The 19,951-nt window shown below is 41.1% G+C and overlaps 1 protein-coding gene across 1 annotated transcript in view; it reads right to left on the bottom strand.

Moving 5' to 3' along the window:
* Positions 1-19,289, bottom strand: part of BLTP1 (bridge-like lipid transfer protein family member 1) — a 203,279-nt gene extending 183,990 nt beyond the window's left edge. The window contains exons 1-3 of the mRNA XM_070757683.1: positions 19,205-19,289; positions 7,659-7,730; positions 2,110-2,342 (exon numbers count right to left, since the gene is read on the bottom strand). The gene's annotated coding sequence lies outside the window, so the exon portion shown is untranslated. The remainder of the gene's footprint in view (positions 1-2,109; positions 2,343-7,658; positions 7,731-19,204) is intronic.
* Positions 19,290-19,951: the final 662 nt, after the last annotated feature.

Genomic DNA, 19,951 nt, shown 5'->3' with positions numbered 1-19,951 from the left:
TCGACATACGAGTTTAATTCGTTCCAGACCAGAGCTCGTAAGTCGATCAACTCGCATCTCGAACGAATGCCTTTAGACTTTGTTTTTCGTGCCGAGATAACTGGAAGCAAGGAGATTCTTGCACCACCTAGTGGAAGCTCGGGTTCTTGTAACCAGCCATATGGTAGCCATTTTGCAAGGCTGCTCATGATCTCTTCCAAAAATTCCAAATATGCTCACTGGCACACAGTGGCTAAGGACACACATCATTACCTTCCCTCCTTGCCCCAATCTCATGCGTGAAATAGCTTTATAAAACAGTTTCACATAAGCTGCATGGTATTATTGTGGAAGGACAATGTCAATTGGTAATTATATTTTTTAAATAGCTTGACTGCCTTAACAGAAGATTTTTTCTAACCAGATTACTGCAGATAACACTAATTTCAAATGCTTTATTTTTTTTGTCTATACAGTGGTACCTCTACTTCAGAATGCCTCTACTTATTGAGTCTGTCATCTGCACCTCTATAACTGTCTGGCTTGGTGCTGCAACCCAACAGGACCGACACAGACTTCAGAGGATAATCAGAACTGCAGAAAAAACAATTGCTGCCAACCTGCCTTCCATTGAGGACCTGTATACTGCACGAGTCAAAAAGAGGGCGTGGAAAATATTTACTGACCCCTCACATCCTGGACACAAGTTGTTTCAACTCCTACCCTCAAAACGTCGCTACAGAGCACTGCACACCAAGACAACTAGACACAAGAAGTTTTTTTCCGAACGCCATCACTCTACTAAACAAATAATTCCCTCAACACTGTCAGACTTTCTACTAAATCTGCACTTCTATTCTACTAGTTTTTCTCATCATTCCTTTCACCCATTTCCTCCCATGTTGATTGTATGACTGTAACTTGTTGCTTATATCCTAAGATTTTTATTAATATTGCTTCTTCATTGCTTATTTGACCCCTATGACAATCATTAAGTGTTGTACCATATGATTCTTGACAAATGTTTATTTTATTTTATGTACGCTGAGAGCATATGCACCAAGACAAATTCCTTGTGTGTCCAATCACACTTGGCCAATAAAAATTGTATTCTAGATAAGAACCTGGTGTTCAAGATTTTTTTGCCTCTTCTTAAGAACCATTTTCTACTTAAGAACCCAAGCCCGGAAAAATTTCCAAGGAAATTTGAGAGCGGCACAAAGGCCCGGACAGTTTCCTGCCATTCTCCCTTGAATCCCGGCCATCTCGAGCTTTTCTAGGCTGAGAGAGGAGCCTTTCGGTGGCGTTTAAGGAGGCTTTGGCAGTCTAGAGCGAATGAAGCATTTTCCTTTTTCTGGGTGCTTGGAGAGGGAATAAACTTCTGCCAATGCCCAGAGAAAAGAAACGCTCCCTTCGCTCTTGGCAGCCCAGAGCGAACGGAGCGTTTTCCTTTCTCTGGGCACTGTCTCAGAGTCCCTCTCTTTTTTATTAAGCCTTAAAGTTTTTGATTTTTTTTATTCCCCTCAGCTCACCTTCTTCCTTCAGCAGCGACTATCCTCCTCCCCTCCTTCCTCCTCCTTCCACCCAAATTCCGAGCTTTTATTTCTTTCCTAATGGGTTTGCATGCATTATCTGCTTTTACATTGATTCCTATGGGGAAAAATACTTCTACTTAAGAATGTTTCTTCTTAAGAACCTGGTCACAGAACGAATTAAGTTCTTAAGTAGAGGTACCGCTGTATTCTATATTGGGCACTATACAGGATCCAATAAATGGTATATTATATTCATATAGATATAATTATTTAAGCTATTACAAGGCAATAAAATTTATACAATTTATGTATGGTATGTCTGTGTGTATGTCTGGTTTAATAATGGGGGTTTTTTAATGTTTTTTAAATTTTATTAAATAAATAAATAAAATGCATATGGAGAGAAAATATGATGCAAAGGGTGTTTTAATGTTTGAATTGCAAACTGAAATAAAAATGAACTTAAATAAACTTACAAGATGGAAAATTAAGAAGCTGCATAAACTGTATTTAACATCCCACTAACTCCAGTTTTGAGATTAGTAATTAAGTTCTGTTTAAAATCAGCCAGGATAAAATCTATGTTTTCTAAAACAAATATGTAACGTATAGCTGCTGCCAAACATCTCATGTCAGATGAGATAAAATAGATTAAATATTGGAAAACAAAAGAAATATTTGACAAACCAAATATTACATACCAACAAGGAGCCAAACAACATTTGAGTTATGTTCAGTGAGGAAATTTTCCAATTGAGTGATACTGGGAACAATGCTAACATTAGTATTTCTGTCCATTCTTAAAATATTGCAGCAGGATCTAGGTGACTGAAAAGAGAAAAAACAAATGGAGTATTACAAAATTAATGCACAAAAGGAATGGTATGGCCTTTAAGCAGCATATATAGGATGGCAGAAATGCTGTAGGGGTCATAGGGAGAGCTTTTGTGATAGTGGAATTATACACTACACAGCAAGAAATGGAATACAGTGTTCCCTCGATTTTCGCGGGGGATGCGTTCCGAGACCGCCCGCAAAAGTCGAATTTCCGCAAAGTAGAGATGCGGAAGTAAGTACATTATTTTTGGCTATGAACAGTATCACAAGCCTTCCCTTAGCACTTTAAACACCTAAATTGCAATTTCCCATTCCCTTAGCAACCATTTAGATTATTACTCACCCTGTTTATTTATTAAAGTTTATTTAAAAAAATATTTATTAAAGGCAAACAAAAGGTTGGCAATGACATATGACGTCATCGGGCGGGAAAAACCGTGGTACAGTATAGGGAAAAATCCCATGAAGTATTTTTTAATTAATATTTTTCAAAAACCGTGGTATAGACTTTTCACGAAGTTTGAACCCGCAAAAATCGAGGCAACACTGTAGTAGCTTATTTAAGTTAAAAAAAAGAGTTAGTAACAAGGCGAAAATGATTTCTTTACTAAACTTAAAATACATATTACATTAAATATGTGACCACCTTTCATATTTAAATATCTTTATTTTCATTTTTAAAAATACAAACATTAAAGAGTCTGTGATCAAGACTGGGGTCAAAACATTCTTTTGAACCTTGACATACTCAAACAAAAATCACTTCCTAAAAATATGTGTTCTTCAATTAAAAACTACAATCAATTTTAAGTACACATTTCTTCAAAGCCTTCTGCAGCAGAAACCAAGAATCCAATAGTAAATGAAATATTAACACATTTTTAATGAAAAAACTTTTGTGAACAGGAAACAATACTAATGTTCCAAACAAGGTAAAGTAGGTCTGTGAAGTTTCTCTTGCAAAATAATGTTCTAATATAGCTGTCACCAAGAGTTGATCCACGGACCACCAGTGGTCCAGGAGAAAATTTTGGTGGTCTACAGAAAAAATATTTGCATTTTTTATATTGCATTGAATCAGGGCATGGAAACCCAATTCACTGCAATATAAACTCAAACTGTAGGCCCTAGGGCGGATATGTGTGATAAATGTTTGTGTGGCTGCAGAATCGCCCCCTTCGGAATCTTTTTCTGTAGATTGAAGAAGGACAGAAATTACGACTTGGGGTCTGCTTTGGCCTCCTGGTGTGGGGCTTTGGGCGAAGGCTGGAGGGCCTTGTTCAAGTGGGACTGCATCATGGCCTGGAACTGGCTGATCTTCTCGGCCAGGCGCCATTACCTGGCCTTGCACTCCCGCAGGTCTTCCCTCTGCTTGGAAAGCCTATACTCGTAGTTCTCAGTTAGGTGCTTCTGCTGAGTCAAATCCAATTTAAACTAAGCAAGCTATTTTGCCAACTTTTTCTTGTTGCTTAGCTCCAACAACTGCTTCCTATTGGGGCCCTAAGGAGCCCAGGCGGGCAGGTGCGGAGTGGCTGGGAGGTGAGGGGCGAGTAGAGGCCAGCGAGTCACCCCTTGATGTGAATGACATCAAGTTGCCCACACCAACCCATGATCACCTAGTCACCTAGTCACACACAACCAGCCAGTCATTAGATAGATCATATTAGTGATCCACGGGATTTAAAATTATTAATTTAGTGGTCCCTGAGATCCCAAAGGTTGGGGACCTCTGGCTTATTGTGTTCTACACAATCAAAAACTTTTATGTAATTGATAACTCTCTTAAATCAATTTTAAATAATTCTAATTCATCAATGCAGCATAGCTCCTGAAACTAATATAATCTATCAATGTGTGTAGGACAATGCAGCTGAAATTTCATTAATTTCTAACAATATATATGAGAATATTTCTTTTTTATTTATAATAAAAGATTATGCTATATGAAAAATCCAAATCAGTTTTATACTCATCAACACCAGCTCAGGTCGCATTTTTTTAAAAAATAAGAGAATTCATGCAAAATAGAATTCTCATGATAGCTCAAATTAACTTAAGCAGGATATTTAGAAAACAATTTCCACAATTCCTATCAAACTATGATTTTTAATAGGGGGGGGGGCTTTTGAGACTCCTATCAACATTGCTCTTGAAAACAGTATACAGTACTAGATTAGATTCTAATATAATAGCATACATTTTATGTTTTTAAGAAATCTTATTAGTTTTTTCTGCCATGGCATCACTCTGTTGAATACTTAATACCCACAGCGCTGTCATTTCTCTTATCTTCTGATCTTTCCTACTATCTTCTCCTATTGTTTTCTTATGATTTATTAATTGTTGTTCATAACTTATGATTAATTATTGCAACAATGCCTTCTAACCTAGGGTTTATTATTTTCTGTTTATATGTACACTGTGAGCTTATGCACCAGAAATAAATTCCTTGTGTGTTTAATGACACTTGGCCAGTAAAGAATTCTATTCTATTATTCGCTTACACAAGCATCTTTCACTATGTCACAGATCAAGAATAAACTTATTTTATTCCGCTACAGTCATAATGGAAAGAATTGGATACATTACACAAAGGGAGAATAATAAAATTAAGAATAAGAGATTAGATTCTGACATAACTGGAGTATAGAATTCAGTAACAACTCATTAATTGTCCACATTGACAATCACTGTAATGTATAATTCACTTTATAGTTTTGCACTTGCTTTAAATTGCTTTATATCTTTACATCAGGGGTCGACAAAGTTGTTCAGAATCTAGGAGCCAGCCAAAAAATTTAGGAGCCAGAATTTTTTTTAAGCAAACTTGGTTTTTTGCCGAGTCTCCACCTGACATCGCTTTCACCCCCTCCCCCCCGGCGCAGGCCTGGCTCCGCCGAGCCGGCTCTGCTGTACTCCCGTCGGGATCCGAGGGGAGACCGTTAGTCAGAAACCGAAACAGAGAAGAAGGAAAGGGAGACCGGGCCGGGGACGCGGGTGAGGGGGGGAGGGGGGAGGAGGGGTTACTGGTCGGAAGTCACCGCGCACGCGGCCGGAGGAGGAATGAACAAAACCTCACGCCGGGAGGGGAGGGGCTTCCGCTTCTCTCCGAAGGCGGGTGAGCGGCCAAGATCGGAGCGTCTGTGTGCGGTGGGGGGGAGTGAAGGGGTTCGAGTAGGAGGCGGAATGGAGGCAAGGGGGGGAGGGAGAGACGCACGCAAGCGCAGGGGACGCTGGGAAAGCAGCTCGCTCCGAGGTTGATGGGCGGAGCTACGGAAGCCAAGATGTACCATTTCTGGGCGTAAACACAAGGCGGGAAAAATATACTGTATACCAGTGATTTTCAACCTTTTTTGAGCCGCGGCACACTTTTTATATTTACAAAATCCTGGGGCACACCACCAACCAAAATGACACAAATCTAATAAATAAATAAATAATAAATAAATAAATAAATACATACATACATACATACATACATACATACATACATAAATAACCCCCTCATATATACAATCCCATGTAACATCCCCTTATAAATACAGTCAATCATCAATCATCCCTCCTGAAATTTATACCACTGTCTCATTTATGGGTACTTCTCCTGTCTTTCCCCCTTTTCTCTCTCATGTTTCTCATTTCTCTCTCTTCCTCCCTTTTTCCCTCATTCCTTCTCCCTCTCACTTCTCCTCTTTTTCCATCCCTGTCTCTCTCCCCCCCTTATGTGTGTGTATGTATACACACTCCAACCATTTCCAAAACCAGTTGAGGGCTGGGTTTTTTTTCTCTTTTATCCTTTTCAAAAACAGGTGTGGGCTGGGGGGGGGGGTTTCTTATTATTTGGATGCTTTTTACCATATGCTTCAAGAATCACCTCTCTCTCTCTTTTGTTTCACTCTCCTCTCATTCTCTGCCTCAATCATTTTCTCATTTCTCCTTTTTTCTCCCCTTTTTGTTCTCATTTCTCTCACTCTCCTTTCCTCTCCCTATCTGTCTTGCTTTCTCTCTCTCTTGCTATCTTTTTCTCTCTCTTGTTCTCTTATTTTCTCTCTCTCTCTCTTGTTCTTTCTCTCTCTCATGCTTTCTCTCTCTTGTTCTTTCTCTCTCTGTTGCTCTCTCTCTTATTTTCTCTCTCTCTCTTTCCTTTCTCTCATTCCCTCTTTCTCTCTATCCTTTCTATCTCTCACTCTTTCCTTCTCTCCCTCCCTTTCTCTCTCTTTCCATTCCCTCTTTCTCTCTATCCTTTCTATCTCTCACTCTTTCCTTCTCCCCCTCTCTTTCTCTCTCTTTCCTTTCTCTCATTCCCTTTCTCTCTCTCCTTTCTATCTCTCACTTTTTCTTTCTCTCCCTCCCTTTCTCTCTCTTTCCTTTCTCTCATTCCATCTTTGTCTCCTGGGGCTGACTGCGCCTGCCCTGCACCCCCCACCACGGAGGGAAAGCATTTGGCATCGGCACCGCCAAACCCCCCCCCCCCTCCACAAGCAGCAAAAGCCTCTGCGACTGAGCCGGAAGGCAAACGGTGCACCCCGCCGCTTAGGCTTTTGCTGCTCCTGGGGGGGGGAGGATTTTCTCCTCCCCGCCCCCCCCCGGCAGCCAAACGTCGCTGGTGCAGGAAAGCAGCATGTTAAAAGGCGCGCTGCTTTCACGGAAAACAAACCCGGCTTTCCTGGCAACGGAGGATGACAAGCAGGAAGAAGCGGGGTGGAGCAACGCCAGGCTCAAGCAGGCAGCTTCCGCGCGTTTCTTTCAGCGGAAGAGGAGGAGAGGGAGCGGATCGGGTGGGCGGGGGCAGCGCCTTCTACTGCCGGCGCCTCCCCGCCCCCGCCCCCCCCAGGCAGGCAGGGGAATGGGAACTGCGCGCCCATGGAAAAGGGCACGCAGGGGGGTATTTTGGGGTGTGCGGGTAGCGGCGGCGGGCAATAGCCGGGGGGCGGCTTCTGCAAGTGGGAGCTCCAGGGCTGAAGCCTCAGCCCTGGAGCTCCCACTTGCAGGAGCCACCTCGCGGCACACCGGTTGAAAAACACTGCTGTATACACATACAGTACAGCAGGCAACATTTTCTAGGCGCCAGACAACATTTTCTAGGCGCCACTGGCGACCAGGCGCCTGGGTTTGTCGAACCTTGCTTTACATGATAATATTTTCGCAACAGCCCAAATAAGATTAAAACGATATTTATAAAGATTCTTTCAGACTTTATGTTTCATAAAAGAATGGGTTAATTTTTTAAAGTCTATATTAATTAAAGTTATATTTTCACTAGATGAAATTATTTAAGAGTCTTTAGGCTACATGACATTTACATACCTCATTTACTTCATTTTTCTATCAGGAACATACAGTATGAATACAGCTCAACAGGGAGGGAAATCTACCTAGCTATGCAAGGGAAAGCAGAGAAAATAGAGTTAGTTATCTTGGAAAAGATACTACTTTAAAAGCCAATATGTATGATCAAGACTACGATGTTCCACATTTTAAATCATTATGGAAAATGTTTTTTTGTTTATTGGATTTTAATTCTGCCTAATTCCAAAATGACTCTCAACAGCTTACAAATTTTCTGGGGGTTGGTTGTGTTCATTATCTTACTCCAAATGTGTTTATAAAAAAAAAAAATAGAATATTGGTAAAGAATTCCATCTTCTTCCAACAGTGCAAATCAAAAGAAAACAATTAATCTTATTTATAAATGTAGTTCCATGTAATTCAAATATTAACCAATGTGGAAATATTCTCTGTGTAGAACTTTATATAAGTGAACTTTCATTACTCAAAGTTATTCAATCAACACAAAGGCATCAGCTTATCTCTCTGCTTGCCTTTGATTCCAGAAAAGTTATGAATATACTTTGAATCTTCAATGAGTTGCACTAATATGTTTTTTATTGCTATATTCTGTTAGCTAACCAGAATGTCGATAGACAAGGACAGCAAATATATTTCATAAACAAAACAAAAATAATAAATAAATAATAATAATAAATAGAAGATGCAGCTGATTTAATGGGGAAATTCATTTGTACATTTTTTTTAATATTCAGCTTTTCTTGCTTTTCCCCCCAACTCATTTGTAATGTTGGCTACAGTAAGTGCACTATGGCAACCGTATATCACAGTATAATATCACAGTGTTACATGCCATTATGACCTATCAGTTATATGCATAAGATGAACTTTGGATCTGAAGGCATTGTGAATAGTTCTAGCAACCTATCATGCTCTCAATAAACTGAATGATTCATGTTGTTCTAAAGTTGAATTGCAGTGAAATTCCAAAGCGGATCTATTTTTCTTCAGAGAGCTGCAAAAAGTGGCAGTGTGGCAGCAAGCAGGCAAAATAAAGCTTTAAATCATTTACTTATTCAGCACTTATTCAATAGCTAGATTTTAATGAGCTGCAGCATTATTCTTAAAGTAAATTTAGTATTTAATTTCATCATCATCGCTCACTCTATCTAAGTGTCTTCGTGGGAAATGCTGAAAGTTAAATCAGTACAATCTGGCAGCTGGTTCACAGAATAAGAAATAAGGAATACAGTAATACCTCGTCTTACAAACTTAATTGGTTACGGAAGTAGGTTCGTAAGGCGAAAAGTTCGTAAGATGAAACATTGTTTCCCAAAGGAAACAATGTAAAAGTGATTAATGCATGTAAAGGGGGGGGGATCGCAAAATGGCGCTCCACTGGGCAACGTGGCCCGGCTGTCACATTTTAAAACAGCCGGGGGGCTTCTCGGCGTTCTCCCGAACCCGAACTTTTTGGGTTCGGGTTCGGGAGGCCGCCGAGAAGCACCGCCGCCCGGCTGTCACCTTCTGAAACAGCCGGCGGGCTTCTCGGTGTTCTCGGGTTCGGGTTCCGGAGGCCGCTGAGAAGCGCTCGGCTGTTTCAGAAGGGCACCCAGCAGAGCACCGTTTTTGCGATCAGCGGCGGCGTTTTCGGCCAATCTGGAGGCTGGAAAGGAGGTGGGGAATCCCAATAGGGAATTCCATGGGCGGAGCTTTGACGTCACGAAGACGTCCTTCCTGGAGGCCGAAACATGGCCTGTTTCAGAAAATGACAGCCGGGTGGCGGTGCTTCTCAGCGGCCTCCCGAACCTGAACTCGAAAAGTTCCGAACCCCGGGTTCATATCACGAGGGGTTCGTATCACAAGGGGTTCATATCACGAGGTACCACTGTAGTTCCAAAGCATTTATATATAAATTTACCGTATATAGACATTACTCTTTGGAATGTCAAAGTACTTATTGAAATAGTTGTGAGGTTAAGCTAACCTTTTCCCAATAACTCTTACTAATCCAAATCTCATTGCTTATTGCCTATTAAATTTCCCACAGCTGAACCTCACTCCAATATTGTCAGTCTTTTCTATAAGTGATATGAAAATACTTTTGGAACTGCACTGATTTATTTTCAATCTGTGATATATTATTTTGTATAATGTTTATCTTTGTAATCTCTAATAATGCTTATCTTTTCACTATGTCAATATTCACAATAGAAATTATGAAGAATAAGACTAATAAATTCATATTTTTATATTTATATAAAAATTTCGGGGGGGACGACAATTTCACCATATCAGGAAATGAGCTCCCATTCTACACAAACCCACTTTATTTTATACAGCAATATTTCAATCTATCTTTCTACAATTGACATGAATGTTCCCTCTGCTATCAGGCTACTATCACAATCTGTCCCAAAACATATGCAAGTTATTATTTATGAAATTATAGCCAACTCACTTCACAAACTCTAGACACCTAATATAGTATAACATTGTCACAAAAATTGAAATCAACAAAAACTACAACTGAATTAAAATTTAAATCACAAATCAATGTTAAAAATGAAAAATGATCTAGCATAGTAAAGATATTAAACCTCAAATGTTTTACAGAAAAGCCAGATTTCTAACATTTGCTAAAATGTTAAAAGTGTATGGCTAATCTAAATTTTGAGTTACATGATTTTTTAATAAATCAGAATTTGCAACCATGAATTTTAAAAGAAGCCAAAACGTCATACTTATTTCCATAGATATTCCCCCATCCCCCTTCTTTAAAATATATAAAGCCCTTCATGGCATCGGACCAGAATATCTCCGGGACCGCCTTCTGCCGCATGAATCCCAGCGATCGGTTAGGTCCCACAGAGTTGGCCTTCTCCGGGTCCCGCCGACTAAACAATGTCGTTTGGCGGGACCCAGGAGAAGAGCCTTCTCTGTGGCGGCCCCGACCCTCTGGAACCAGCTCCTCCCAGATATCAGAGTTGCCCCCACCCTCCTTGCCTTTCGCAAGCTCCTTAAAACCCACCTCTGTCGTCAGGCATAGGGGAATTGAAATTTTCCCTTCCCCCTAGGCTTATAGAATTTATACATGGTATGCTTGTATGTATGATTGGTTCTTTAAATTGGGTTTTTTTAGATTATTTTTAATATTAGATTTGTTTACATTGTCTTTTTTATTGTTGTTAGCCGCCCCTAGTCTTCGGAGAGGGGCGGCATACAAATCTAATAAATACAAATACAAATACCAGGATTGGAAAACACTATTTTCCCCAATCTTACTCTGAATCTCAGCAGCAAAGTGGATCAAATCATCTCCACAGCAACCAATGACCAAATCCTATTTCCAAAACAATAAAATCAAGCATTAAACTAGATACCGTTCAGTAATCCTCAACTTATTACTGTTCCTTTAGTTACCGTTCAAAGTTACAGCAGCACTGAAAAAAGTAACTTATGACTATTTTTCACACTTTTCGCTGGGGCCCCTTGGTTACATGATCAAAATTCAGAGCTTGGCAACTGACTTATATTTATGATGGTTGCAGTGTCCTGGAATCATGTGATCACTCTTTACAAATTTCTGATAAGCAAAGTCAATGTGGAAGTCAATGGGGATTCACTTAACAACTGTGTCACTACGAATTATTGCAAAGAAAGGTTGTATAATGACGAAAACTCATTTCACAAATATCCCACAGCAACAGATACTTTGGGTTCAACTGTGGGCATAAGCCGAGGAGTACCTGTGTTTCATAATAACTCTTTGAATAATCAAAGGTCTTTTGTATATTAAAAAATCTTAAGTCAACATTAAAAGATTTGAAGTGGAATAAGCCTAGTTCTTCATCAGCAACTGAATCAACTACTTCAGATTCATGGAAGCCTCATTTACTCTCAAGTAGAAAGAAGCCAATTCTTTCTGAAGTATATTATAATTATAATTCAATATAACCTTTTTCAAACAATATGCATTCTATAATACTGTATACCGTACTTCTTTCTGACGTATATCATAATTATAATTCAATATAACCTTTTTCAAACAATATGCATTCTGTTGCATGGTTTTTAAATGATGAGTTTTTAGATGCTTTTTTAATATTAGATTTGTTTACATTGTCACACTGTTTTATTATTGTTGTGAGCCGCCCCGAGTCTTCGGAGAGGGGCAGCATGCAAATCTAATAATTTATTATTATTATTATTATTATTATTATTATTATTATTATTATTATTATTATTATTATTATCTCAAAAGAGGCAGAAGAACCAATTCTATCCAAAACAATTCCACTGAATTAAATAGTTTACTGCAAAGTAAAGTAAGTATCTGTGTTAAATCAACTCTAAAAATATGGTACAATCTTAAACATACCTGCCATAAAAAATTTCAATAAACATTTTGAGGAAATACTGTACAATTACATTACACATTTTAGAATATGACTAATTACTTCCTGCTAATATATGGGCAGTTGCAAGATCACAAATCTTACTCTGCTACAGAGCCCCGGACTACGACATCGAACATGCAAACAAATTATCCACATTACTAACGTGGGCAACCAACTACCCATACCCCATTATCTTCCTTGGAGACCTCAACCTACCATACATTAACTGGACCTTAAATGAATGCAGCACGGAACTCATCCATTCTACTATATATAATACCGTCACCTATCTGGGACTCGACCAACTAGTAACTAACAATACCAGACTTGATAACTGTCTGGATCTCATCTTCTGCAACAGCAAAAATGCAATATATGGCTAACAAATTAAAAAAACATTTTCCAACAGCGACCTGTTCTGTCTGGGTCCCCCCAGACGCCAACACCAACTAAAAAGAGTATCAGACACACTGGTAAAAAGCAAAGGCAGTTTATATATTTGAAAGCAAACACAGGTAACAAAAACTGTTCTTACAGACAGGAACGTTATGAAGCTTCACAGAGGTTTCACGATGGCCAGGCAATAAAACAGGATTCTTGCTGGCAAAAACAACAATGGAAGTAATAAAACCCACGCCTCCCCCAAGTCTTCAGCCTTCGAAGCCACAAGCCAGGATCAGAGACGCCAAGAATCGAAGCAAGGTCACAGGACTCCCAATTGATAACTCTCCACAATACAGTAAGGGCGGGCCTGCCTTTTCAACCCTGCTGAGGAGAACCACACCCAAACCCAGCTGTTACCAATTCAGGGATGGAAATACCTTGCTAATTGGCCCCTTCTTTGGGCTGCCCGTCTCTGCCTCATATCTATGATAGCCTGGGCGTCTTCATCTAATGAATCCAGGCTACTCGCTGGGGAGAGCCCCCCCCCCAGGGGTCTCAGGCTGCTCTCTCTCCTCCTCTTCCTCTTCTGCCTGATCCTCCCCCTCCTGTTCATCGTCCTCCCCTTCTGAGCATGCATCCGGCAGAGTTCCAGCCGTTCCCTGAGGAGCCTCAGGCTGAATCACAACACGACCACAGCATGATAAACTTCAGTCTCAACCTAAGCCACACTGTGATCCACCAAAATAATGCAACACCAAAATTCAATTTCAAAAAAGAGAACTACGAACTCATCGAAGCCCACCTCTCAACATTAAACTGGAAAACTCTATTCTCTGAATGCTACACTACTGATGACCTCTACAACATATTCCTACTCGAAATGAAAATTATTATCAGAGTTATTGTCTTCTGCTTTGATTCCTTTTGTTATGCTTTCAATAGTTGTTTTATCTGATGCTTTGACATTTGTAAAATGTTCGAGCGCAGGCCACTTCAAAGACTTTTCTGGACAAAAACATATACATGTGGCAATGCATAAGAAAATATTTTAAAAGACAATTAAATACAATTGTCCAACTGAAACCAACCAAGAAACAGAATTATTATCGGAGTCTGGGAGAAACTTTAGTTGGGTGAAATATTATCTTATGTATATAGATATTATTTGTATGGGCGCAGTATTGACTCTGCCTGACAAGTCCCTGCAGTTTCTTTGGCAAGATTTCAAAAGTGGTTTGTCATTCCCTCCTTTGCAAGACTGTGAGAGTGACTGGCCCAAGATGATCCGCTAACTGTAGTTCAGCAGTTCAAATCTCACCACCAGTTCAAGGTTGACTCAGCCTTCCATCCTTCCAAGGTGGGTAAAATGGGGACCCAGATTGTTGGGGGCAATATGCTGATTCTGTAAACCACTTAGAGAGGCTATAAAACACTATGAAGTAGTATATAAATCTAAATTCTATTGCTATTGCTATTGATCCAATTTGGCTTTGTATGTAAGGTGACATTAAAACTCATGGCCACTGTCTAGCCTGATGCCTTAACCACTACACCAAACTGGCTCTCCTGTCTAGATACTAGGAACCCAAAAATGATAAGGTTGAACTTTCATTTCTCCATTAACTTGTGTTTCACTGAAAGCAAGACACCATGATATATACATCCCATTCCATACACACGGCGCACAGCTAAAATTCACATTTCAGATTATTTTTCTAAACAAAAACCTCATGTGAAATACTCCACAATATCAGGTATTTTTAATTTGCTTCTTTGACGGTGCTTTAAAGAGACCTGAGTATTATGAGCTACAATTTCCATCAACACACACACACACACAGCCAAAATGGGAAATCTAGTCCAAAACTAGCCAAAAGGGCACACTTACAGTATAAGAGTTCAATAGCGAAATTTCAAATTTGCAGACAACACCAAACTAGCAGGAGTGGGCAACACCCCAGAGGATAGGCTCAAGATACAAAGGGATCGTGCAGAATGCAGCTGCGAGAGCAATCATGGGCTTCCCTAAATATGCCCATGTCACACCAACACTCCGCAGTCTGCATTGGTTGCCGATCAGTTTCCGGTCACAATTCAAAGTGTTGGTTATGACCTATAAAGCCCTTCATGGCACCGGGCCAGGTTATCTCCGGGACGGCCTTCTGCCACACGAATCCCAGTGACCAATTAGGTCCCGCAGAGTGGGCCTTCTCCGGGTCCCGTCAACTAAACAATGCCATTTGGCGGGACTTCTCTGTGGCGGCCCCGACCCTCTGGAACCAACTCCCCCCCAGAGATTAGAATAGCCCCCACCCTTCTTGCCTTTCGTAAGCTTCTTAAAACCCATCTCTGTCGTCAGGCATGGGGGAATTAAGATATTCTTTCCCCCTAGGCTTCTACAATTTATGTATGGTACGTTTGTATGTTTGATTGGTTTTAAAATAAGGGTTTTTAGCTACTTTAGTATTGGATTGTCGCATGTTGTTTTTACCACTGTTGTTAGCCGCCCCGAGTCTACGGAGAGGGGCGGCATACAAATCCAATAAAATGAAAATGAAATGAAATGATCTAGTGCAATGGGCCCAAACTAACAAAATGAAGTTCAAGGAAAAGAAAGGTAGGATCCTACACCTAGGTAAGAAAAACCCAAAACATACATACAAACTGGGCAAAACACTCTCAACAGCAATGAATGTGAGAGAGATCTTGAAGTCTTAGTGGACAACAAACTAAACATGAGCCAACAATGTGCAGCGGCAGCTTAAAAAACCAACACAATCTTGAGCGGCATAAACAGAGGAATACACTCCAAGACAAGGGAAGTGCTAATACCACTCTATAATACTCTAGTTAGACCACACCTAGAGTACTGCATTCAGTTTTGGTCACCGCACTACAAAAGAGACATTGATACTCTAGAAAAAGTTCAGAAGAGAGAAACCAGAATGATAAAGGGACTAGAAACTAAAACATACAAGGAAAGGTTGCAGGGACTGGGCACGGATAGTCTAGCAAAGAGGAGGTCTAGTGGGGACATGATAGCAGTCTTCAAATACTTGAGAGGCTGCCACAGGGAGGAGGGGGTCACATTATTTTCCAAAGCACCGGAAAGCCAGACAAGGAGCAATAATTGGAAGCTGTCCAAGGAGAGATTCAACCTGGGAATAATGAGGAATTTTCTGACCGTGAGAGCGATCAAGAAGTGGAACGGCTTGCCTGCAGAGGTGGTGAACGCTCCAACACTAGACGTTTAAGAAAAGACTGGACTGCTATTGGACTAGTGCAGGGATAGGCAAAGTTGGCTCTTTTATGACATGTGGACTTCAACTCCCAGGATTCCCAAGCTAACATGATTGGCTCAGGAATTCTGGGAATTGAAGTCCACAAGTCATAGAAGAGACAACTTTGCCTACCCCTGCACTAGTGTGATGTAAGGTCTCCTGCACTAGCAGGGGGTAGGACTAGATGACCTGCAAGGTTCCTTCCAATTCTAATAACATCAAAAACATCATAAAAAAAACCACAACAAAGAATCTTTCTGTCCAACTCAAGAAACTCAAACTACCCAAGGACCTGCTGATACAGTTCTACAGAGGAATCACTGAGTCTGTCTTCTGCACCTCTATAACTGTCTGGTTTGGTTCTGCAACCCAACAAGACCGACACAGACTTCAGAGGATCATCAGAACTGCAGAAAAAACAATTGCTGCCAACCTGCCTTCCATAGAGGACCTGTATACTGCACCAGTCAAAAAGAGAGTGGTGAAAATATTTACTGACCCTTCACATCTTGGACATAAACTGTTTCAACTCCTACCCTCAAAATGTTGCTACAGAGCACTGCACACCAAGACAACTAGACACAAGAACAGTTTTTTCCCTGAACGCCATCACTCTGCTAAACAAATACAGTGGTACCTCGAGATACGAGTTTAATTCGTTCCGGACCTGGGCTCTTAAGTCGAGCAGCTCTTATCTCGAACGACTTTTCCCCATAGGAATTAATGTAAATAATTTTAATTGGTTCCAGCCCTCAAAAAACTCACAAAGTTAGTCTAAATTATGCAGAAAGACATGTTTTTAATGAAGAAATGTACATGTACATATAAATGAATAATGAAGTTTCTTTCACTTAACTTGTAAACTTTCTTAAACTTTTAAATTTACATATGTTCAACTTCTCTGCCACCCAATCCTGTAGGACAGAGGTCCCCAACCCTTTTTGCACCTTTAAGCGATCAAGAGAGGAATGGGTGAATGAATGGACGGAGGGTGGGAAGGAAGGAAGGAAAGAGGGAAGGGACAGGAACAGAGGAAGGAAGCAAGGAAACTTATGAAAGGGGAGAGTAAGAGAGGAATGAGTGAAGGGAGGGAGGGAGGGAAGAAGGTGGGAAGGAGAAAGAAAAGAAGAAATAGAGGAAGGGAAGGTAAAAGAGAGAAAGAAAAAGAGCAAGAAAGAAAGAAAGAAAGAAAGAAAGAAAGAAAGAAAGAAAGGGGGAAGGGACAGGAACAGAGGAAGGAAGCAAGGAAACTTATGAAAGGGGAGAGTAAGAGAGGAATGAGTGAAGGGAGGGAGGGAGGGAAGAAGGTGGGAAGGAGAAAGAAAAGAAGAAATAGAGGAAGGGAAGGTAAAAGAGAGAAAGAAAAAGAGCAAGAAAGAAAGCTGCAAGCCCCCCCGAGCCCCCCAGGCCGGCTGCAACCTTTTAAAACACGCGCGCCGCTTCGCAGCTGTCTCCTGAAGCCGAACGCGGAAGTTAGCGTTTGGCTTCAGGAGACAGCTCCTTGGCGCTTGTATCTCGAATTTGGGCTTGTAAGTAGAACAAAAATATCTCTCCCCTCCCAGCTCTTATCTCGAGTTGCTCTTAAGTAGAGCAGCTCTTATGTCGGGGTTCCACTGTAATTCCCTCAACACTGTCAAACTTTTTACTAAGTCTGCACTTCTATTTCTACTAGTTTTTTCCTCATCATTCCTATCATCCTTTTCCTCCCACTTAGGACTGTATGACTGTAACTTGTTGCTTGTATCCTAAGATTTTTATTAATATTGATTGTTTTCTTCATTGCTTATTTGACCCCTATGACAATCATTGTTGTACCACATGATTCTTGACAAATGTATCTTTTTCTTTTATGTACACTGAGCGCACCAAGATATGCATCAAGACAAATTCCTTGTGTGTCCAATCACACTTGACCAATAAAGAATTCTATTCTATTCTATTCTATTCTATTCTATTCTAAAATAAAATAAAATAAAAATAAATAAAAATAAACCACACGCTTACAAAACTATTGCCAGACCCATGCTCGAATACAGCTCTCATCTGTTTGGAACCCATATCGCATCTCAGACATTAACACCCTTGAAAATGTCCAAAGATACTTCACCAGAAGAGCCCTTCACTCCTCCACTCGAAATAGAATACGCTACGAGACTAGACTTTCAATCCTGGGCCTAGAAAGCTTAGAACTAAGACGCCTTAAACATGATCTAAGTATTGCCCACAAGATCATATGCTGCAACGTCCTGCCTGTCGGCGACTACTTCAGCTTCAACCACAACAACACAAGAGCACACAACAGATTTAAACTTAATATTAACCGCTCCAAACTTGACTGTAAAAAATACGACTTCAGTAACCAAGTTGTCAAAGCGTGGAACTCATTACCGGACTCCATAGTGTCATCCCCAAACCCCCAACACTTTACCCTTAGATTATCCACGGTTGACCTATCCAGATTCCTAAGAAGTCAGTAAGGGGCGAGTACAAGTGCAATAGAGTGCCTTCCGTCCCCTGTCCTATTGCTCTCCTATATCTCCTATACCTTTCTTCTATTCCTATACCTCTTCTTCTATTCTTTCATTGATATGCTCTATTACTATATCTTCTTTTCTATTCTTTCTTAGATATACAGTACTGTATTTTACTATGAGTATTTCCTCTATAACCTTCTTCACGTATTTTACTATGTGTATATATATATACTGTATATCCATTAAAACCCTCACTGTGTATGGGACAAAATAAAAATAGGTAGGTAGGTAGGTAGGTAGGTAGGTAGGTAGATAGATAGATAGATAGATAGATAGATAGATAGATAGATAGATAGATAGATAGATAGATAGATAGATAGATAGATAGATAGATAGATAGATAGATGACTGACTGACTGACTGAGACCACCGAGCAGAGAGACCGTAAATGACTTCGAAATAAGCACAAGGCGGAAGGCTTCCGTCATGGGAAAGAAGCCCTTGTCAACCGCCTCGCTCTCGGCTCTCCCTCCAACCAAACCAGGGTGGCCGATCTTCGCGTCTTTTTCGAGCGCAGCCTCCCCTTCCAAAGGATCGCGCGCGTCGGACAAGCGCCGCAATCCAGAGGAAGGAGGAGGACTGGAGCTACCTGAGCGATCGGCTGCGCCCTGCACCAGCAGCGCCCTGGCCGGAGCGTTTTGTGGGAGTGCCCGGCGACCGATCGGGATTGACGATCTCAAAAGCAACCGAGCAGCCGCAATCGCGTCCATTCACTCAGCAAACCGTTCGGGGGCTCATCCCCCGTCGGCCTTAATTAGGGCTGAGGATGGCGAGAGTCGCGGCCGGATTCCCGGCAGCGACGTCTCCTGCGCTCGGACCAAGGGAGCCCCGGCATCTCCCTTTTCGATTCCACCGGCAACGAGAAAGGCCGGGGCCGAAGCCGGGGCTTTGCCGCTTGCACCTGCCGCTGCGGCTCCGAGCAGCCCACGCAAACCAGCCCGGCGCTCAAAGCTCTCCCCGCTTACCCCATGGTCTACTGTTTACATCCAACCCCTCTGCGGTTCTTTACTACGAATCCGGAACCCGGCGCCTCCTCCTCCCCAACCGACGCTGCGTTTGCAAATAACGCCCAACTCCACCCGAGCCGGCCTCCAGAGTCATTCCGGCCAATCCCAGGGACGCTCTAGGATCGACCGAGCAATGGTAAATAGTCCGCAGTCGGAAGCAGAAGGCGGGCCAAGAAACCGACCTCTGGCCAATCGCGTCACGCGAGAAACCTTGAAGCGACGCCTCCGTAGAATTTTGATGCGACCGAAAATAGAAAAAAGTAGAGTGCACTTTCTCCAGGCTCCGAACTTCCGAGTCAACTTTGCTGCTTTGGCTCGCAAATAAGTTATGGATCATTCAGAGAGTGTGAATAAACCTTGGATCTTTCTGACTGAAAGGAAGTTTAAAAGAGAGAAATTGAGGAGTCCTAGTTGAGAAGTGTCCGCTGTAACAACTTAAGTGTAGATATTGCTCTTTGCCACATTCGGCAATATAGTCATTAAATCTATTTTCCCCGTACTTAAAATGTAGAAATGAAGTGGGAGAAGGAGATCGGGCGTTGTATAAAGATGCTTTTACAGCAATAATGATGTATGTACAGTCTGCTTTTCGAACTATCAGAAATGTAAACAAAGAAATAATAATAATAATAATAATAATAATAATAATAATAATAATAATAATAATAATAATAATAATAATAATTTATTAGATTTGTATGCCGC

The sequence above is a fragment of the Erythrolamprus reginae genome, chromosome 7, assembly GCF_031021105.1.
Source record: "Erythrolamprus reginae isolate rEryReg1 chromosome 7, rEryReg1.hap1, whole genome shotgun sequence".
Classification (NCBI taxonomy): Eukaryota; Metazoa; Chordata; class Lepidosauria; order Squamata; family Dipsadidae; genus Erythrolamprus; species Erythrolamprus reginae.
This window is presented reverse-complemented; position numbering and strand designations above follow the sequence as displayed.